Raw genomic sequence first — 23,348 nt, forward strand, 5'->3', positions numbered from 1 at the left:
GACCTCAGCTTAACATTTCAGCTGAAAAATGGGGACTCTGACAGGGCAGCACTGCACTCGAGTGGATTTTTGCAATTATGAGTGGGATTTTCGGGCCTTTCCCACCAGCAGGTTTTTTGGGAATAAAGCTCAAATAAAAACAGAAAACGCAGCAAAAACTCAGCAGGTCTGGCAGCATCTGTGAAGAGAGAAACAGAGTTAACACTTCAGAAATCACTCGGGTTGATAAGGTTAACTCTCTTTCTCTCTCCACAGATGCTGCCAGACCTTTGGAGGTTTTTTCTGGCATTTTCAGCTGGATGGTCAATATCTTTTCCCACAGGTGGGAGAGTCTAAAACTAGAGGGCATAGATTTAAGGTGAGAGGGGAAAGATACAAAAGTGTGCAGAGGGGCAATTCTTTCACATAAAGGGTGGCGAGTGTCTGGAGCCTGGAAGCTGCCAGAGGAAGTAGTAGAGTCGGGTACAATTTTGTCTTTTAAAAAGCACTTAGGTAGTTACATGGTTAAGATGGGTATAGAGGGATATGGGCCAAATGCAGGCAATTGGGATTAGCTTAAGTGTTTTTTAAAAAAAGGGTGGCATGGAGAAGTTGGGCCGAAGGCCTGTTTCCATGCTGTAAACCTCTATGTCTATAACGCTATAATAAACACTAAAAGTGCATTATTACATGTCCTTAAAGGGACAATCATCACTGTGATTAAAGAGTATTGATAGAAAATTGTCCCCTTCTATTTAGGAGTCTAAGCAGGTAGTGTAAAGGCAGAAATGGATGACACAATACATTAACGCACAAATCTTCTACCTTCGTGAGCTGCATTTGAACCACGCCCAAAATTAACAGAGAACAATCTCCTCTGAAGATTTTCCCTCTAATGCCTGTTGTGAAACAAATTTAACAATTTCTGTACAGATATAAAGCACCAACCTCGAGAATGGCAATCTCCAAAGAATAAATGTGGGAAATAACAATGATCCTGTGAAGTTGGGGTTAAGAGACATCATTACTGTAGAAGAGAAGAAACTTTGATTTTACTTGGAAACCAACTTGAAACGTACAGTGGTGCCAAAAGAAACTGCAGTTGTACCAACAGATCAAGCTTCAGTTCAAATCATCAGTTGACGACCATTTCTAGAGAGGTGAATCCAACGTTCTTGTGCTATCACACTTACAAACTCTTTGAATGTCCTCAGTGCTCATCATTTTAATATAGATATTTTCACAAAGAACTCAAAAAAAAAGTAAACAAAGTGAGATAAAAGCCAACTCTAATTCCTTGGAACAAGGCTTTTATTTTTGATTGCATGTTGTTTACTCACACGAGTATGTGATCACATGAGAAAGCATACACAGGGTGTTTGTGAAGATGTTGCCAGGACTGGCAATTTTTCACAATCAAGGAAGATTGGATAGGCTGGGACTTGGAACAGAGGAGGCTGAGGGGAAGAATTAATTGAGGTAAATAAAATTGTGAGAGAGCGAGATTCAGCAGATAGAAAGGAAATGTTTGCCGAAGCAAAGCATTCAATAATCAGCAGTGTAAATTTCAAGCGGGCAGCACTGCTACCTCAAAGTGCCAGGGATCCGGGTTCGATTCCTAGCTTGGGTCACTGTCTGTGTGGAGTCTGCACGTTCTCCCTGTGTCTGAGTGGGTTTCCTCCGGGTGCTCTGGTTTCCACCCACATTCCGAAAGATGTGCTGGTTAGATGTATTGGCCTTGCTAAATTCTCCCTCTGTGTACCCGAACAGACGCTGGAGTGTGGTGACTACAGGATTTTCGCAGCACCTTCATTGCAGTATTAATGTAAGCGTACTTGTGACACTAATAAATAAACCTTAACTTTAAGTAATAGGCAAAATGTTTAGAGTGTAGTTTAAGAGAAATTATTTTACCCAGAAAATGGTGGTGGGTCCAGAACCTCTTTTTAAAATTTTTTCACAGGATATGGGAATCGCTGGCTAGGCCATTTTTATTGCCTATCCCTAATTGCACTTGAGAACGTGGCCTGGAAGGAGAGGAGGGAAAGGTTCTCAACTCATTAAAAAACTTGAAATGTGCAAGTGCTCCACACCCTATAGGACTATGGACCAGAAGGGTGGCACAGTGGTTAACACTGCTCCCTCACAGCGCTAGGGACCTGGTTCAATACCATCCTTGGGTCACTGTCTGCATGGAATTTGCATGTTCTCCTTGTGTCTGCTTGGGTTTCCTCCAGGTGCTCTAGTTTCTTCCCACATCCCAAATGTGCATGGGTTAGGTTGATTGATCATGTTTGATTACTCCTTAGTGTTACGAGGATTAGTAGGGTAAATACATAGGGTTATGGGAACAGGGCCTGGGTGAAATTGTTGTTAATGCTCATTCAATGGGCCGAATGGCTTCCTTCTGCTCTGTAGGATTCTCTTTTCTCTACTGAATGGATGACTCAGGTGGAGGTATACTCCAATATGCAGCAGGGTTCCTCCAGTATTTTGCCTTTCTTGTGTGAAATAACTAGGGTATCAGTCAGATTCTGCCTCCCACAGGAATTCTGTGCAAACATTCCAGCTGAGGTTACAAGAACAGTGATAACAAGTGGAAAGCCGGAGCACATTTTTATTCATTCTTCTCTAGCTCAGAGATGGTGTGGAGAATAATGGCACTGCCCCACCCTCAACCCACTGCCCTCTCCCAGGAGCCAAATGAAACCAACTAAATGAGAAACTGAGGCATTGCCTATTCTGGTTCTTTCCGATCCAACGCATAAGATGCCATGGGAAAGGCAATAAGATCTTTGGGGGTGAATTTTGTCTGCGCTCCCAGGCACTCAGAAGATTGCTTGTCTCCAAGCCTGGAAGGTTTAATTTTGGTGGTCCGCTCTGCAAGTTGGCTAATTAACTTTTATTTTTAAATAGAGTACAATACATTGATGGGATACCCATTTATTCATTTATTCTCATCAGATCCCATTCCCCGCTCACCCCTGGTGCTTGCTGATGTACACTGGCTTCCCGTTAAACAAGGTCTTGCTTTTAAAATCCTCATTCTTGATTTCAAATCATGTAATCTCCTCCAGTCCCACAACCTTTCAAGATATCCGTGATCATTTAATTCGGGCCTCTTGGGCATCCCCAATTTTAATCACTCTGCCAATGGTGGCTGTGCCCAGGCCCTAAACCTCTCTGCCTCACTTTCTTCATTTAGCATGCCCCTTAAAACCTACTTGTTTGACAAAGCTTTTGGCAACCTGATCGAACATCTCCTATGTGGCTCAGTGTCAAATTTTGGTTTATAATGATCCTGTGAAGTGCCTTGGGAAATTGTAACGGCACTTTATAAATATTAATTGTTGCTGTTGTGGTGCTCCACATCCTGTTATTGCGAGGGAGTAGACACATTTATCAATAATGGATGAGTGTTGCATCTCCTTGTTTGCCAATGTACCATTAGTTACAGGTGAATGAGCCTACTTGTGCTGGGGCATTAAGTACAGGAGTTAGGAAATCATGTTGCAGCTATGTGAAAATTTGGCTCGGCCGCATTTGGAATATTGCATGCAGTTCTGGTCACCATGCTGCCAGAAAGACATGGCAGCTTTGGAGAGAGTGCAAAGAACGTTCACTGCTATGTTGCCTGGTCTCAAGGGCATTGACTATAAGGAGGGGTTAAATAAACTAGGATGGTTTTCACTGGAAAGACAGAGGCTGAGGGGAGACTGATAGAGGTCCACAAAATTATGAGAGGCATAGACAGGGTGGATAATCAGAGACTTTTTCCCTTGGTAGAAGTGTCAATTACAAGGGGGCACAGGTGAGAGGGGCGATGTTTAAGGGAGATCTGTGGGGGGAGGTCTTTCACACAGAGCATGGTGGGTGCCTGGAATGCACTGCCAGAGGAGGTGGTAGAAGCAGGCACATTAGCAACATTTAAGAGACATCTGGAATGGGTACATGAATAGAAAAGGAATAAAGCGTTATGGACCAAGTAAGGGCAGAAGGTTTAGTTAGGGTCTCATGGACAGCACAGGCTTGGAGGGCTGAAGGGCCTGTTCCTGTTTCTGTACTGTACTTTGTTCTCTGATTTTACTGAGATGATGGCATAAATAATATGATTGGCGGCTATGCCCCAAAATAGTGCAAAGGGGAATATGAGCTTAGCCACTAAAGTGTTCAGTGCCCTCTGTATTTATCAGAATGGAATGTGACATGGCTGCTTCCAGTCAGTGCCTCATGGTAGTGGGCACATGACTATGGCAAGTGACGTGACTACACCAAAGCAGGTAGGATCTTCAGTACATGATTACAGCTTAATCCAAACAAACACAAACCAGAATTGCCACTCTTGATTGCCATACCTGCTGAAAATTGCACAAAAAAAAACACATGGGGAGATGATGCCCAATGTGACCGAATAGCTATCAAAAACGTCTGCGGCTGATGTGCGGCTTAAGAAAATACATGATAGACGATCACCTAAATCAGACAACTTCAGGGGACAGAAAGTGGAGGGACGGGGTTCCTCCAGCTCTATAACCCAGTATGAATCAGCACCTTTGGGAAACAGCAATTGAATAAGACAAGACACAAGTTAATAGCTTTTTTTCAAACATCGATACAGGACAAGTATCACTATATAAGATCAATGCTAAACTCCATTTTTATGCAGAGTAAGTGATACTCCCTGACACAGCGTTCCTTGTCGCTCTCTTACACGCACTCCCAGACAATGAACAAAAGAGACAGGTTCTGATTAATAAAGCCTCACTGATCAGGCTTCATCTCCAATCTAAACTTACATGTGTAGACGACTCAATGTTGCTCTGTACTTCCGAAGCTGAATCCTTTGCTGATGGCTGCCTTTTATTTCCCCTCATTATCATCTAATTATTAAAACTGAAATGATGCACTCTTGAGATTAGAATGCGAGGTTTTACACATACATACCACTTAAATGATGTGATCATCCTTTAATTGCTGGTAAATTTTTAATGTTGATTTCTCAGCGCAGGCAAGTGCAGACCTTTAATATTCGAGTCTTTGGATGGCCAATACTGAGAAAATGAAGTGTTTGCGATCACAAGAAGCAGAAGGTGTTGATTAATAATAAAATTATGCATGATATCATCCAAAAACAATGTGCTACCATAATTGCTTTATTAGCAAAGGTAGCATTTGTACAGGATTGAGGGACATTGTGACTTGATACCTGATTTGTAATTAAAGCCAAGGACTATTGGAAATTATTCCTCTGAGTCCATATTAGGACAAGCTTCTCAAACAGTCTCAAAATCTTCAAGTACGTACAAGAGCTCAAGATTGAGGCACACAGTACACATTGTTAACTCTCCCTTAATGTGATAACTGTGAGAATTATCTTCAGCTGATGCACTTGGGTACAAGGCATTGTCAAGTGGCTGGTCTGGTTCTGTTGCAGGTCTCAAACTGTCACTCTGGCAGGAGACCAGGGGAACTCCCACAAAACCCCACATGACAGAGAACACCCCCCTCCCATTCCCCCGACACCACCATGAGGAATTGCAGAGTCGTTACATTCAGGAGGGTATCTTTTTATTCCTCTCCGTCAGTGCACTGGGTGGTCTGTTAGAGTCACACAAAAGGAAACATGTTCCAGGCGTGCATTTAAAATGTTTTTTTATGGGATTAATGAGCAAGTTCAGAAACAATCTGCACTTCATCAGATGGTGGTGAACCAGAATGAGACTCAGGATGCTTCATTTCCAGTGAATGGTTTCACACCTTGCTGACAACAGCCACCTAGTCAGTATTTTGAGCTAACGTGTCTGGACACACCAGTTTCCAATTTGTTGACACAAAAATACTTCCGCAAAACTAGCGAGTGTCTTCACCAGCACTGTTTTAATTAACCAATGCTTTACTGTCACACGTAGGCTTACATTAATACTGTAATGAAGTTGCTGTGAAACTCCCCCAGTTGCTGCATTCCGGTGCCTGTTCAGGTAACCGACAGAGAATTTAGCATGGCCAATGCACCCAACCAGCACGTCTTTCGGACTGCGGAGCAAACCCACGCAGACATGGAGAGAACATGCAGTCTCCACACAGAGAGTGACCCACGATGGGAATCAAATCCAGGTCCCTGGCACTGTGAGGTAGCAGTGCTAACCTCTGTTCCATTTGATCTTCTGTATGCAATTGAAATTGCTACTAATTATTCAAAGAAATGTTCAGGCACATCAAACCACCAAATAGAGCACTGCCAGTGCCTTGGTGCATAAATGCACTGTTCAGCACTACAGAGGCGTAAAGATCATCTGGATGCAGGGCTCAATTCCCAGTCCATGTTGACTTGGCTGATCTTACTGCTGCCTCACAGCGCCAGGGACCTGGGTTTAATTTCTGGCTTGGGTCACTGTCTGTGCAAAGTCTGCACATTCTCCCCATGTCTACGTGGGTTTCCTATGGGTGCTCCAGTTTCTGGTTTCTAGCAGGGAATTATAGGCTGGTTAGTTTAACGTCTGTAGTTGGAAGAATGCTGGAATCCGTCATCAAAGAAGAAATAGCGAGGCACCTGGAAAGTAATGGTCTGATAGAGCAGACGCAGCACGGATTCGTTAAGGGGAAGTCATGTCTGACGAATTTATTGGATTTCTGAGGATGTGACTAGTGCGGTAGACAGAGGGGAACCGGTGGATGTGGTGTTTCTAGATTTTCAAAAGGCGTTTGATAAGGTGCCTCACAAAAGGTTGCTTCAGAAGGTTAGGGGGCATGGAGTTGGGGGTAAGGTGTTAGGGTGGATAGAAGATTGGTTGTCTAATAGGAGGCAGAGAGTTGGTATCAATGGGTGCTATTCTGATTGGCGGTTGGTGATGAGTGGAGTGCTGCAGGGATCAGTGCTGGGGCCTCAGCTATTTACCATTTATATAGATGATCTGGAGGAGGGGGCTGAGTGTAGGGTGACGAAATTTGCTGATGACACAAAGATGAGTGGAAAAGCAAATTGCGCGGAGGGTGTGGAAAGTCTGCAGAGGGATCTGGATAGGCTGAGCAAGTGGGCGAGGATCTGGCAGATGGAGTACAATGTTATCAAGTGTGAGGTTATCCACTTTGGCAGAAATAATAGTAGGAGGGATTACTATTTAAAGGGCGAAAAGCTGCAGCATGCTACGGTGCAAAGGGACCTGGGGGTCCTTGTGCACGAGTTGCAAAAACCCAGTCTGCAGGTGCAGCAGGTGATCAAGAAGGTGAATGGTATGCTGGCCTTTATAGCGAGGGGGATAGAATATAAAAGCAGGGAGGTCTTACTGCAACTGTACAGGGCACTGGTGAGGCCACAACTGGAGTACTGTGTGCAGTTTTGGCCACCGCGCTTGCGCAAGGATATTCTGGCCTTGGAGGGAGTGCAGAGGAGGTTCACTAGGCTGATACCGGAGTTGAGGGGGTTGGACTATGAAGAGAGGCTGAATAGACTGGGTCTGTACTCGTTGGAGTTTAGAAGGATGAGGGGGATCTTATAGAAACGTATAAGATAATGAAAGGGATGGATAGGGTAGAGGTAGAGAGATTCTTCCCACTTAGAAAGGATAGCAGGACTAGAGGACACAGCCTCAAGATAAGGGGGGGTGCAGTTTAGATCAGAGTTGAGGAGGAACTTCTTCACTCAAAGAGTGGTGAATCTCTGGAATTCTCTGCCCGTTGAAGTGGTGGAGGCTACCTCACTGACTATATTTAAGTCACGGGTAGATAGGTTTTTGACAGACAAAGGAATTAAGGGTTATGGGGAGAAAGTGGGAAAGTGGAACTGATCCACTTCAGATCAGCCATGATCTTATTGAATGGCGGGGCAGGCTCGAAGGGCCAGATGGCCTACTCCTGCTCCTATTTCTTATGTTCTTATGTTCCTTCCACAGTCCGAAAGACGTGCTGGTTGGGTGCATTGGCCATGCTAAATTCTCCCTCAATGTACACGGACACCGGAGAGTGGCGACTAGGGATTTTCACAGTAACTTCATTGAAATGTTAATATAAGTCCACTTGTGACCAATAAATAAACTTCAACTTTAAACTTTAATCCTGAGATAACACAAATACCTCTGCAGTTCGAGATTGGCATGAACAAACCAGCCAGTATTCCTGCTCCCGATAGTTATCCTTGCTGGAAAAATCACAAATGCCCAGTTCTAGGCACCCCATTTTTGTGAAGGTGTACGGGAACAATTCTTGAGAATGGTTCCAGGGATTAGGACCTTCAGTTGCTGTGGATAGACTGGAGAAGTTGGGGCCACTCTCCTTGGAGAAGTGTAGATTGCTGGAAATTTTGATAGAAGCTTTCAAAATTATGAGGAGTCCGGTAAAAGTAGGTAGGGAGAAACTGTTCCCATTGGTGGAAGGATCAGCAACCAGATGGCACCAATTTAAAGGTGATTCGTGAAAAAAAAGATGATATGAGGAAAAACTTTTATACAGTGAGCGTACAAGGATCTGGCACGCACTGCCTTATACTGTGGTAGAGGCTGATTCAATTGTGGCTTTCAAAGGGGAGTAGTTGGTTAATTATCTGGAGCTAAAGGACTTGCATCATTACAAAGAAAAGCTGGGCAAAAGAGACCAGGTAAGTTGCTCCTGCAGAGAGCCGATGCAGAACATGATGGCACAAGTGAATGTACTGTTACCATCCTCCGATCTGATTTTATACGCAGAATACTATGGTACAGTAGCGCACTGATTAGCAATGCTGGCTCACAGTGCGGGGCACTCAGGTTCTACTCCGGCCTTGGGCGACTGTCTGAAGTTTGCACATTCTCCCCTTGTCTATTTAGGATTTCCTCTGTGTGTTCTGGTTTCCTCCCTCAGTCCAAAAATTTGCAGGTTAAGTGGATTGGTCATGCTAAATTGTCCCTGAGTGTCCAATGATGTGCAGGTTAGGTGGATTGGCCATGCTAAGTTGCCCTTTAGTATTCAAAAATGTGCAGGTTAGGTGCATTGGTCATACTCATTTGCCCCTTGGTGTCCAAAAGCATGTAAGTTAGGCGAATCAGCCATGGTAAACGAATGAAGTTACAGGAATTGATGGAGGGTGGGCCTGGATAAGATGCTTGCTGGGAGGGGCAGTGCAGACTCAATGGGCTGAATGGTCTCCTTCTGCACTGTAGGGATTCTATGGTTCTACGGTACGAGGACAGAACTGACACAGGCCGAATGCCCTCCATTCTTGAACAGCTTGGCAACAGAAGCGAGATTCACAAGATGAATGGCCAGTTGCTTTCTCTGGGGCCTGTGGAGTTGTGTGGCCCAACACCTTCAGGGTGCAAGTGGACAATGAATGCCGGCTAGTCAGAGTTGAAAAGGAGCTCTGGAGAAAGACGCACTGAATTATCTGCACAGTTAATGACACACAGGATGCAGCTCGATTCACTCTCATCACACTATTGAACAAGCGTACGTCTGTTACCGGGTTACTAAATTAAAACTTCAAAATAAATTGGTATGCTTGTTTTTAATTACAGCAACACAGGCAGTCCTGTGCGAAACAGGATAAGAGCAAGCAGATCAAATACGTGTCTGGTTCTGTTATTTCACCATATGACTGTACCACACAGGCCAGCTTAATGGCAAGTCCATTAATCAGCATAGTGTTACAGGTTAACTGTTTGCCTCCAAAGCTGAAAAAAGTTTTCCTCATATAGCTGAATCCATAAATCTATATCCTCCAGTTCTTGGCTCCTCTGCCAATAGGAAAAGTATCTTCCCATCTGCTCCCTCTAGAACCATAGAATCCCTGCATTGCAGAGGGAGGCCATTGAGTCCATACCAACTCTCTAAGGGCATCTTACCCTGGACCACTGCCCCGCCATAGCCCCCGTAACCACATGCATTTACCATAGCTAATCTGCCGAACCTACACATATTGGAACACTAAGAGCCAGATTTCACCAATTGGAGGCTAAGGGCCGAATCCGGATGTAAAACAGATCCGAGCCCGGAATTCCCGTTCCAGCGCGCCCGTACGCTTTTTGCCGGCTCTGGTCCGTTCCGCGTTGTGGACGGGGGCATAGCGCTGCCGGAACGATCGGAACGCTGAACTGCGCATGTGCAGTTTGAAGATGATCTGAAACAGCGTGCCCGGGCGCGAAAGGCAAAACCAGAAGGAGCTGGGAGGGGGGGAAATGAGCCGCATTCGGACCCTCCTGGGAGGCAGGCCCCCTGATCAGGCCCCCCCTCTGGGAGGCAGCCACCTCCCCCCCCCCACCCCGGGACACAGGGCCCCTGGCAGACCACACCAACAACCCCCCAACAGTCAACCCCCCCGGGAGGCAGCCCCCCACCCCGGGATCAGACGACCCCTCTGGGAGGCAGGCCCCCTCCCCCCCCCCGCCTCACAGTCAGATCCCCCTGGGAAGCAGTCCCCCACCCCCCCACCTCGGCAGAGCACACCCCCAAAGTGTCTCGACTGCTGCTCTCCCCCCACCATCCTTCTGACCTGCGCTCGTTGATGTGGAGATGCCGGCGTTGGACTGGGGCGAACACAGTAAGAAGTCTCACAACACCAGGTTAAATCATGTTGGAGTGGTGTTGCGAGACTTCTTACTGCACTCGTTGGTCAGCCTGCAGCGCCTTCCTGGCCTTCCGCTGGCTCTGCCGGGGGAGGGGGGTGGGCTCAGATGGATCTGTGGTTCGGGTGGGGGTGCGGTGGGGGTGGTGGAGATTCTCCTAAGTCTATCCTCCCCTCATCCTCCACCACGCCCCTCCCAACCTGAGATGCACATGAGCCCGCCACCCCCCCTCCTCCAGCAGATGCCAGCGGAAGGCCAGGAAGGTGCTGTAGGCTGTCCAACGAGCGCAGTAAGAAGTCTCACAACACCACTCCAACATGATTTAACCTGGTGTTGTGAGACTTCTTACTGTGCTCACCCCAGTCCAACTTCTCCACGTCAAAGAGTGCGGGTCAGAAGGATGGTGGAGGGAGAGCAGCAATCGAGGTAGGTTGGGGGTGTACTCTGCCGAGGGGGAGGGCCTGCCTCCCTGGGGCGATGGGGGGGTTGGGTCCTGACCGAGGGGTGGGGGGTGGATCGTGGGGTGGGCTGCCTCCCGGGGGGGTTGGTGGAGGGTTGCGGGTGGGGGTGGGGGGGTGGGGGGGGGGGTGTGGTGTGCTCTGCCGAGGGGGATCTGCCTCCCACAGGGGGTTCCGATCACGGGATGGGTGGGGGGGATGGGGGTAGCTGCCTGTCTGCCTCCCGGGGGTTTGGATGGCGGGAGGGGAGCGGGGCTGCTGGGGTGGTTAGCAGGGAGTCTGCGAAGGGTGTTTGAGGAGGATGGGTTTCGGGAGGTTCCCCTGCAGAATAGGAATCTGCTTCGGGTTTTTATTCTGCAGGTTGGTAACGGTGCAGATCTGGAACGGGTCCGAAGACGGTAAAGTGGGTTTTGGCAGTATAGAGTTGGGCACGCGGTTCATTAAGTCGATTTAAATGCGGTGGTGCGGACCGGATCCATGCCCAAATCGGTTGTCGGTAAAGGCGTGATCTGCTCGGTTTCGGGTGCAGATCGCGTTGCAGGCCCGACGCCTGAAATTACCGCGATTTCGCGCCCATTTTCAGGCGCGAATTTTTGGTAAAATTGGGCCCAAAGAGGCAATTGTTTCAACAGACTTGACACTGCCCACTATTTACTCTCGAGCACTAAGCAGACTATGTGGCAATGATTGTTTTTAATCGGACAAGGTAAAGGCAAAGGGCAATCATTTTTAGCATGTGCTGAAGAAAAAGAATTAATTCTTAAATAAGCACCATTCATATCCTTCCGCATAAAACTACTTTGAATGGTTGTCTGACACAATGAATTACCAATATCTGAAACAGTCACTTTCAAAGATCCAATGTCAATGGTTCCATTAAATCAAAAAGGCATCACTTGTTCAACACAAAACTTCCAGCTAACTATGACTTGTCACTTTCTTTGTTGAACAAAAGGGTGCGAAAAAGATTTACTAGATTAGTTCCAGGGATGGGAGAGAGTTCAGGTCGGGGCTGGAGAAGCCAGGATTGTTCTCCTGAGAGGAGATTTAATTGAGATGTTCAAAATTGTGAAGGGTGGCATAGTGGTTAGCACTGCTACTTCACAGTACCAGGGACCCGGGTTTGATTTCAACCTTGGGTGACTGATTTGATTTTGATTTGATTTATTATTGTCACATGTATTACACAGTGAAAAGCATAGTTTCTTGCACGCTATACAGACAAAGCATACCCTTTACAGAGAAGGAAACAAGAGAGTGCAGAATGTAGTGTTACAATCATAGAAAAGCATAGAATGAGAGTAAAAGATAAAATGAGAAGGTATACTGGGCAAGAAGTCACCTTGCTCCACCGTCACCTTGTCTGTTTGCATGTTCCTCCCGTGTCTGTGTGGTTTCATTCGGGTGCTCTAGTTTCCTCCCATAGTCCAAAGATATTAGGTGGATTGGCCAAACTAAATTTCCCCTTAGTGTCCCAATATATGTAGGTAGATTAACTATGGTGAATGTGTGTGGTTAAAGGGATAGGATGGGCAGGTGGGCCTGGGTAAGGTGCTCTTTTAGAGAGTCAGTATGGGCTGAATGGCCTCCCTCTGCACTGTAAGGGCTCTTTGGTTCTAGACAGAAGAGGTAGGAATAAACTTTTCCCAATGGCGGAGGGGCAAAGAACTGAAGGATACAGATTTCAGGTGAAAGGCAAAAGAACCAAAATGCTACATGAGGAAAACTTATTATGCAGCAGGTGGTTAGGATCTGGAATGCACTGTTTGAGGGTTTGGTGGAGGCACCAGGGCAATTGTGGTTTTCAATTGAATAGGAACCCAAAGACAAAATTAAAAACAGTGCTGGATAAAGGGGAAAGGGCCAGGGTGGGGACTATCTGAACTGCTCTTTCATGAAGAGCCATCATGGGCAGAATGAGCCCAATGGTTCCAGTTGTGTCTATAACTGTATGTTTTAAGATTTTAGGAAGCCTTGTTGCAGAAATGGCAAGACATATTAGAATCCCAGGAATTAAAGGACAGGAAGCGGCAGTGCGGCTTCAGTGCAGAGTACCAACATAGGCAGGAGAGTCGACTAGCCTGCTTCAACACCATGAGTTTCTCTGAAAGCATAATACTTATAATGCTTCATCAGCAATGCCTTTTTAAAGAAAATGGGAAGTTTAAGGAGTGGCAAGGCAGCACAGTGGTTAGCACCGCAGCTCACAGCGCCAGGGAGCTGGGTTCAATTCCCAGCTTGGGTCACTGTCTGTACAGAATCTGCACATTCTCCCCGTGTCTGCGTGGGTTTCCTTGGGATGCTCCAGTTTCCTCACAGTCTGAATGATGTCCAGTTTAGGTGCATTGGCTGCGCTAAATTCTCCCACGGTGTACCCGAACAGGTGCCAGAGTGTGGCGACTAGAGGATTTTCACAGTAACATCATTGCAGTGTTAATGTAAGCCTACTTGTGACAAATAAATAAACTTTAAAATACAACGTGTGTAGCCAAAAATTGTTCTTTGAAATCAACAGGCAACCACTGTGCCGATGAGAACCAATCTCTCAGCCATACCGAGATGAGCAGTCAATCATCCAGCTCCTTAATAACATCAATATCTCGCTGACATTCTAACAAAAGGCTCAACACCTGAACTGTTAACCCGTCCATTCTTTCCACAGACACTGACTGGCCGGCTGATTGTAACCCTGCACTTGCAGCCTTTTCTTTTGGATTTCCCCGCACTTATAACCTTCAGTTTGCTTATACGTTGGACAACAATCTGCGACTTGCATATCAATAATCCGTGCAACTGTTCACCGCATACACCGGGGCGCGGGGGGAGGGGGATGTAACGCACAGCATTTTTCCGCATGAAAGGCTTTGAGAGGATTAAAACAGGCACAGAGACTTACCTGATTTAAAGCAGCTCTGATGCCTGCAGTTCAGTTGTGTGTGTTTTTCTGTTCAGCCAGCTCGATCCCCTCACAGGTCCCCTGGGTTTGGATCATCAATCTCAGCCTGCCTGTTGGGTGCATTAAAAATTAAAACTGACTACCAACGATAAATTGTTAACTTTCCCATTTTGGTTATTCTGTGCTTAATAATTGATATTGTTCAAATTCATAAAGAAGTCAAAATTATTCAGAAGATCATGGACGCTGTACAACTTTCATTTTTACTAATCATGGAAGCATATCGAAGCAATTATAGTTCGGAAGGAAACCTGCGCCACTACGACTGATTTAAGTCTCATTCCCTCAACGGATAGTACAGCACAGGAACAGGCCCTTCAGCCCACTAAGCCTATCCTATCTAGATCAACCGCTTGTATCCCTCTAAAGTTTAAAGATTATTTATTACTGTCACGAGTAGGCTTATAACGACACTTCAATGAAGTTACTATGAAAATACCCTAGTCGCTACACTCCAGCACCTGTTCAGGTATACTGAGGGAGAATTTAGCGAGGGCCAATGCACCTAATGTCTTTCGGACTGTGGGAGGAAACCAGAGCACCTGGAGGAAACTCATGCAGACACGAGGAGAAGGTGCAGACTCTGTACAGACAGTGACCCAAGCCAGGTTTCAATCCCAGGTTCCTGGCACTGTGAGGCAGCTGTGCTAACCACTGTGCCACCATGCTGCCTCCCCACCAGTTCACCGGTGCCTATCAGAGGAGTCTTAAATGTCACGAACATATCTGCCTCAACTACCTCACTTGGCAGTGCACTCCAGGCCACCACCACCCTCTGTGTAAAAAAACTTCCCCTGTGCATCTCCACTGAACATTTCCCTCCTTACCTTGAGCTTGTGCCCCCTTCTAATTGTCATTTCTGCCCTGGGAAAAAGCTTCCAACTGTTCACCTTATCCGTACCCCTCATAATTTAATTAACTTACATCAGGGCGCCCCTCAGCCTCTTCTTTTCAGGGAGAACAATCCCAGTTTATTCAATCTCTCCTCATAGCTAATACTCTCCTTACCAGGCAACATCCTAGTAAACCCTTTCAGTACTCTCTCCAAAGCCACCATGTCCTTCTGGTAGTGTGGCGACCAGAATTCGACACAGTATTCCAAACAGTATTTCTCCCATGACCATCTATATCCCCCTTTTCAATGCCCTTTTCAAACACCATCACAGCATATGCCTCAATAGCCCCTTGTGGCAAAATATAAGCTGGAAATCTCTGGTCTTGCATGTCACCACTTCCAGCAAGGATGGAAAATTTGGTGCTTAGCCAAACCTCCATTCGCTGCTGCGAGACTGGAGAATGCCAGCTGTGGGCAAGGTCAGAGAATTCCGGCCATAATTTGGTATGGTGGGAGACTGGATGGAAATCACACAGCCTTGTGCTTTCACTTGCCCGATAACTCAAAGGGTGGAATTTACCACTCCCGTCCACCATGGGGATCGTAGCGAGCAGGGGGCAGACCACATGAAGATCTGTTGACCCCGGGCAGAAATTTCCAGCTTTTTGGACAAGGGTGGCTGAAAATTCCCACTCAAGTTGTTGAGACTCTCAGCAACTTTGGTTTCAGGGCAATGCAATTAAAATGTGGTGTGCTGCCACTAACTTTATTTGCTGGCAACGTCCAAGATCTTTTTATTTGCCCAGGTAGAAATTAACAGATTCGAAGATGCATGGCATATGGAAATGTGAAGTGATCCAGGAAAATGACTGGGAAAATGAGAAAAGGACAGGCAATGAAGAAATAAAAAGGAATGATAACATTTCATGAAAAAATAAAGTTTTCGCAATTCCAACGAATTAATAGGCTCAACAGTTTTGAAGATTATTTTAATGGAAGCTGTAATATCTTCAGTGTATCTGCAGTGTATTTTATTTTTGTTTCAGTTTTGTAGTGTTTTTTCCTTTTAATTTATTTTCACAACAGCACCACAAAAATGTACTTTTCAAACATGCAAGGCTTCAATAACACATTTGTTAAGCATCAAAATAACTTAGGACCAAGAACCATGGGGCAGACAAGAAACAGGAATACAGAAGAGTGTAGGGAAAGGCTCAAAACCTAACTGTTAATATGTTTCCTGGCTCCACTTGCTATATATACACGATAGAGGTTTACAAGATGATGAGTGGCATGGACAAAATGGATAGTCAGATGCTCCTTCCTAGGATAAAAAAGTCAAGTACTAGGGGACATAGGTTTAAGGTCCATGGGAAAAGTTGACAGGAGACGCACGAGGCAAGTTTTTTAACACAGAGGGTAGTGAATGTCTGGAACACGCTGCCTGGATAGGCAGTGGGAGCAGGTGCGATTGTGTCATTTAAGTGGCATCCAGATGAATAAATGAATAGGATAGGAATGGAAGGATACGGACTCTGTAAGTGGATACGGTTTTAGTTTAGACAGACATCACGATTGGCGCAGGCTTGGAGGGCTGAAGGGCCTGTCCCTGTACTTTTTATGTTCTTTGTTCTCTTTGTTTGTACCTACTCAGTTGGGTGACTGCTATTCAATTCTTGCATAATTTGTTTAAGGCTGGAAAACAATGGGCCGAGCTTCCAACCCTACGCCCCCTCCCTGTGACACATTTTCCTGTGGAGGCGACTTGCCGCCAGCCTTCAGCAGGATCTTCCAGTCCCATCGATGTCATTCCTCGCCTGTGCTGCTGTCAGGGAACCCATGGCAGAGTTGGCCTTGGCAGGACCAGAAGGTCATGCCGGCGAGAAGGGTTGGAGAATTCTGCCCAACGGATAGGATTTTCCGGCTTGTCCCCTGCTGGTGGGATCCAGTGCCGCCGACGGCAATCCACCGCAAAGTGTTCGCCAGCAGTTGGGGGGGGGGGGGGGGCAAACGGCAGAAAGCCCCGTTGTCAGGGACAGGGCCAGAAGATCCCACCGCCAACCAATGGTGGGCTGCCTCTGCTCTGCAGTGCACACCATGGCAGTTGGCGTGGAGGGGGGTGGGGGGGGGGGGTTGCAGTGTTGGAGGTGGTAGTGGGCACAGAAAGTAACACTCACTGTTTTTATGTAGCACCATAACATCAGAGCATGAATGGCCCAAAGTGTTTTATTGCCAATTGAACACTTTCGAAATATCGTCACTGTTCTAATGTGAGAAATCACGGCAGCCAATTTACACACAGCAAGATCTCACAGAACGCAGTAATGACTGGGTAATCGGTTTTACTGGTGCTGATTGAGGGATAAGTATTGGCTAGAGCAGTGAGGAGATTCCCGTGGGGCCTTTCACATCTGTCTGAACGGGAAGACAGTTTAATGTCTCGGAAAAATCCCACCTTCAATCTGAGTCCCTCCAGGCCTGTAAAGTGCCGGGATGGGGTGGAGTGGAAAGCGAAGAAGGAAATAATGTGTGGGTGGGCCAGGGGGTCATGTCAACTGAAGGAATTACTTTTAATACTGTTGCAAATCTCTCTCCAAGCTCTGGTCCAAATATTCACTGGACATTTTGAATGTGGGCCCCTGTTTAAAAAGTGCAATTTTAGTACTCCTGCCCATTGATATAGAAGGGATACTCTTTATGAAGTGTCCCATTCTTCACATACTTCCTCAGCACAGAAAAATCTGCTTTGCTATCCAATGGCTCATATGTCCCAGCAGTTGATATAAAAAATAATCACACACATATTTCCACATTCCTTTTGGCAAAAATAAAATTAGAACCTAATTATTTCCAGATACTTCAATACATGGTGAGCAGTGAAGGTTGAGATATATATAGGCAGAGGTAAGTGGATATGCAACAATAATCACTTACACATCATATTAACCCTTTCAAAAAAAATGATCCAACAAAATCTGTATCTTCTCAACTGTCAGCTACTTCATCATTTCTACTCCAACTTGAACAAAAGCTGTAACCCGGACTAGAATGACAGGTATGTACCTGGGATCAACCAGAATCGAACAGGAACCAGCCAGAAAGCATTTCACCCCTGATTTTGTCACCCAATTTAGGCTATGTCTAGTTGTGATTTTAAAATTTATGGAATGTGGCTAGGGTAGCACTTAATGCCTGTCCCGCTGGGGGGCGGAACGGGGGAGGGGGCGGGCACAGTGGCACAGTGTTTAGCACCTGGGTTCAATTCTTGGCTTGGATCACTATCTATGTGGAATCTGCACATTCTCCCCGTGTCTGCATGGGTTTCCTCTGGGTGCACTGGTTTCCTCCCACAGTCTGAAAGGCATGCTGGCTAGGGTGCATTGGCCATACAAAATTCTCCCTCAGTGTACCTGAATGGGCGCCAGAGTGTGGTGACTAGGGGATTTTCACAGTAACTTCATTGCAGTGTTAGTGCATGCCTGCTTGTGACACTAATAAATAAACTTTAACTTCAAGTTGCCCATGAGGAGGTGGTGATGGGGCTACCTTCTCGAACCACTGTTGTCCATGTGGTATAGGCACACCCACAATGCTGTTAAGGCCAGGATTTTGACCCAGTGGCAGCGAAGGAATGGCAATATACTGCCTAGTCCGGATGCTCAGTGGCTCAAGGGGTGCCTGAAGGAGGTGGTGTTCCCACACACCTGCTGCCCCTTGTCCTTCTTGACAGTAATGGCCGTGGGTTTGGAAGGTGCTGTTGAAGAGCCTTAGCGAGTTCAGCTCAGGAGTTTGGGACAGGCCAAAGTCATGCATGCCCCTTGCCCCAACAGGGCCACACACGGACTCTGATGTGACCCTATACCTCTGATTTCTTTGAGAGTTTTGGGAAACTGTACAATTATCAGCCTGATGCCTATGAGAAGGTGACTGCTGCTTGATTTGCAATCTGAAAAACATGCCCATTTCCAAAATAAAAATCCAACATACTCTGAATTTTGTTTGTGTTCATTGAAATTACAGAACTGGCAACATGACCATGCATGGAGAATTGCCACATGTTGAACTATATACCAAGACAAGAAATAGGGAGGGACGTGGCTGCAAATACGATGGCTGGATCCATTGTAACTGGTGCACACTGGATACCTGTGCAGCCAAAGTATTGCTGAAGATGGGAAGGCGGAGGTGGCAGAGAGGAAGAGGAGGAGCCGGGAGGAGGGGAAGAGGTGGTGGTGGTGGCAGCACCAACTGGGGGAGATCTCAGCACTCAGAGAAATCTCACCTTGATGAGTGTTCTATCTGGGAACCTCACCCATCCTGCCTCCACCTCGTTCACTCACCCTCAGTCACTCACATTCCCTCATGCATTCACTCACCCTGACTCACTCACCCTCCATCACCCTCTAACACTCAATTAGCCACCATCACCCACCTATCAATCCTCACTCTCTTTCACTCACTCACCCTCTATCATCCTCACTTAACCACCCTCACCCACCTATCAACCCTCACTCATGCTCTCAGTCACTCACCCTGGCTCACGCATTCACTCAACCTGATTCACTCACTCAACCATTAACCCTCACTCACCCGCTAACCGTCAGTCACTGACCCTCACCCAACTATCAACCCCTCACTCACTCACCTGCAAGCATATTGGATCACATAATGGTCATTGCACCAAAGGTGGCCACTTGGCCCATCGGATCAGATTCGGCTCTCTGTCGGAACTACTCAACCAACTCAGGAAAACACATCAGGGTTTTTTTTGACCAAATAGCTTGGAGCTAAAGAGACATTTTAAAGTCATTCAAAATAACTACAGAAGATTTGTGGGGGCGGAATGAGAAATAATGCCATCAACTCCACATCTCACTTGTACAGCCATCAGCTGGGATAATATACAACTTTGATGAATGTGACCTGGATGGGATTTCTCGGCTGTCACTCTGAAATTACTGTATGATATGGTCTTTAACTGGAATGCTGATCGTGAATGTGATTCTTGTTTGCTGTACCATGGTGCTGACTCCTGGATATCTGCTGCCAATAGCGTGGTTACTGCCTTGTGCTCAAACAAACCTATTTGGTAAAAGATAATGAGTTCCTTGAAGCAGAAAACCAAGATTGTTCTTTTTAATGGATTAAAATGCTCCGAACAATTTTGACTGCTGGGGAAGTTCAGAAAAGTCCCAAGGCGCCACCCTTAAAATAAACCTTTCATTTTAAACGAACACGAGGAAAGTCAGTGTAGCCAAAGAGCAGCGGTCCGAGAATATAGTTAGATTTGCAAAGCATTTCGTTTTCAGGTGAAATTGAAAATGGCTCTTCCACTTTATTTTATTCCAGATCATTACTTCCATGATTCATCATCTGTTTTCATAGCAGAGATCAAAGTCGGGAAGATTTGTGGATTGCGAGAAAAGAAAAAAGCGGAGAGGGAGAGGTTGTAAGGTTAGATGAGATGTTTAAATTTATTTATTAATGTCACACTTAGGCTTACATTAGCACTGCAATGAAGTTACTTCGAAAATCCCCTAGTCACCACACTCCAATGCCTGTTCGGGCACAGTAAGGGAGAATTTAGCATGGCCAATGCACCTAACCAGCACCCACGCAGACATGGGGAGAACGTGCAGACTCCACACAAACAGTGATCCAATCTGGGAATCAAACCCGGGTCTCGGGCACTGTGAGGCAGCAGGGCTAACCACCGTGTCACCCGTGAACTTGCTGCATTTTGTGTTTTCCTGACTTAGTCTTTGACACGACGCCTGGCAGATTGCTTGAAACATTGTTGACTTGTGGAATTCCAAAAGAATGGGCCATAAACTTAAAAAGTAGAGGTGGGCCATTGAGGTGCAAATTCAGAAAGCACCGATTCCACACAAAAGGTAGTGGGAACCTTTTCCCCAAAACGTTGCTATTGCTGGCTGTGACCCACATGGCAATCGATAGATTTTTCATTAACTCAGCACAGTGAGGGGACTGGCACAAAGGCAGCTCAATGGAAATGAGGTAAAATCAGTCACAAGTTCATTGAATGGCAAAAAAAGGCTTGAGGGGGTGAATAGCCGACTTCTCTTCCCAATATGTCTGCTTTAAATTTATTTTTATTAGTTCAAATTGCTAGTCCTACTGCCTGACTTCTTAGGAATTTACTTCATTGCAACAATTAATACTTAATGAGATCTCTCATTACCACCCTTACAGCAAGTATGCAGCACATATACCCACTATTCACACCAACTGGCCTCTGTCACCATTGATGCTCCATTCAAGCTTCCACCCACCTGACTTCATTTAACCCTGTGAATGTATCCTTTGCTTTCTACACTTCTTATTTATCTGGCCTCCCCCAAACACATTTGCGCATTTACTGTGTGTGGCGTTTCCATGTTTGCGTGGGTTTCCTTCAGATGCTCCATTTTCCTTCCACAGTCCGAAAGATGTGCTGGTTAAGTGCTTTGGCCATGCTAAATTCTCTCCGGTGTACCTGAACAGGCACTGCGAGTGTGGCAACTAGGGGATTTTTACACTAACTTCATTGCAGTGTTAATGTCGCCATGATGTGGAGATGCCGGCATTAGATTGGGGTATGCACACTAAGAAGTGTCACAAAACCAGTCTCACCTGATGAAGGGGCAGCACTCCGAAATCTCGTGCTACCAAATAAGTCTGTTGGATTTTAACCTGGTGTTGTGAGACTTTTTACAGTGTTAATTTGATACCAATAAAGACATTTTAATTTTAATAACTTATCATAACGTCGAATTATAACATTACCATCTGAGGGACCTAGCTGTGGATAATTTGACTGTTGTCCTTTCTACATTACAACAATCAATACACTTCAAAAGTTCTTCATTGGCTGAGGAACACTGAGACATCCAAAGGTTGTGAAAGATGCTGTAACTGCAAGGTCTCTTTTTTTTATAAATCACTGCCTATCAAGAAAGTGATCACTTTGGAATTTCAGAGATTCATATATTAAGCACCCTGAACCTGGACCCATCTTTTATATTTCTTCCAATATTTCTCATGCTGGAAACGCACGTCCTTGCAAGCTTCAGCAATGCATTGTACTCAGTCTCCTGCAGTCAGGCTTTTTAGGAGGAAGCCTTCGATGTTTGAGACATACAATGAGAAAGAACACATCACTCTGACATCAGCCCGACACCTCTCAAGTAACAAATTAAGCACAGCCTCTTTGCCTTTAATGTTTATGCAAGGACGGGGTGGCACAGTGGTTAACACTGCTACCTCACAGTGCCAGGGGCCTGGGTTCGATTCCTGGCTTGGGCCACTGTCTGTGCAGAGTCTACATGTTCTCCCCGTGTCTGTATGGGTTTCTTCCGGGTGCTCCTATTTCCTCCCACAGACTGAAAGATTGCTGGTTAGGTGGATTGGCCATGCTAACTTCACCCTCACTCAGCGCAGGAGTACGGCGACTAGGGGATTTTCACAGTAACTTCATTGCAGTGTTAATGTAAGTCTACTTGTGAAATGTAAATGATCCTTCCTGAGAGAGTTAATAACAAAGGCAAGTTCCAATTTTGATAATGTACAGTTTCTGTACATCAGCCTCACCCTGCATCCCCCCACCACCTCTACACACACACACACACACACACACACACACACACACACACACACACACACACACACACACACACACACACACACACACACACACACACACACACACAAAGACTGAGACCAGTGACCGCAAGGTCCAAAGGGCAGACCATGGGTGGGATAAGATTTCACTGCGGGATAGAAAAGACTGTTTTTTTTGAGAGAGAGAGGGAACCTTTAATGGGTCAAGTTCACCAAGAGTGAACTGATCCATAAATGATTAAGATGCAGTTAGCCCCATCAATCTTCCGCCCGCTTTTTGCCACAGTTTGCAGAGGGCTTTTGTTAGAAGTTTGCCAACCAAATTATGCCTTTGTAAAGTGAAACAGTGCTGTATTTAACAGAATAGATGGCGCCTTTAACCTAAACTCCCAAGCGATTGGACTTATATTTCATATACAGATGATAATGAGGGCAGCGAGAGAGCTGATGGTGACTGAGCAGATCCGACTCATCAATGAATCATCCTCGCTTTTCATCTGGAGGAGTTTTTTTCCTCTGCTACCCTTTGTTCTAACAAAAAAGGTTGAACGTTTGTTGTTTTTTTAAAAAAATCTGGTTTCATCGTCCAGTTTTCAAGTGGCAGTAGCACATTATTAGGCTCTGTTAACAAGCAGCGCCCAAGGCATCCTGTTCTTTCTTAAGTGTCTGTTGAAGAGGAGGGAGCTTGGCCTGGTACACACTCAGGTCTGGATAAGATTGCACTGGGAATAATTGTGTTTGCATCACGTCCACACACACACACACACACACACACAAACAAGCAGTTCCCAGGCTACAAAAGCCGCCTTCAACCTTCCCCCATTTTACAAGGCAGGAGGCAGACATACTGAACTTCAAATCAGCTGCTAAAGTCACTGTCTTATTTACAGCCTTTTATGATCCTTTAATTGTACACCCAAGAATTCTCATCAGAGAAAAAAAACCCAAACGTGCAGCCGATGTATGTG

At 45.9% G+C, this 23,348-nt stretch overlaps 1 protein-coding gene across 6 annotated transcripts in view; it reads right to left on the bottom strand.

Annotated features, from left to right (window-relative positions):
• tenm3 (teneurin transmembrane protein 3) overlaps nt 1–23,348 on the bottom strand; it is a 909,202-nt gene that overhangs the window by 772,645 nt on the left and 113,209 nt on the right. For all 6 annotated transcript variants that reach the window (XM_080189440.1, XM_080189438.1, XM_080189437.1 and 3 more), the window contains exon 2: nt 13,866–13,975. The gene's annotated coding sequence lies outside the window, so the exon portion shown is untranslated. The remainder of the gene's footprint in view (nt 1–13,865; nt 13,976–23,348) is intronic.

This window comes from Carcharhinus amblyrhynchos, chromosome 5 (genome assembly GCF_965287045.1).
Source record: "Carcharhinus amblyrhynchos chromosome 5, sCarAmb.v2.hapA, whole genome shotgun sequence".
Lineage (NCBI taxonomy): Eukaryota > Metazoa > Chordata > Chondrichthyes > Carcharhiniformes > Carcharhinidae > Carcharhinus > Carcharhinus amblyrhynchos.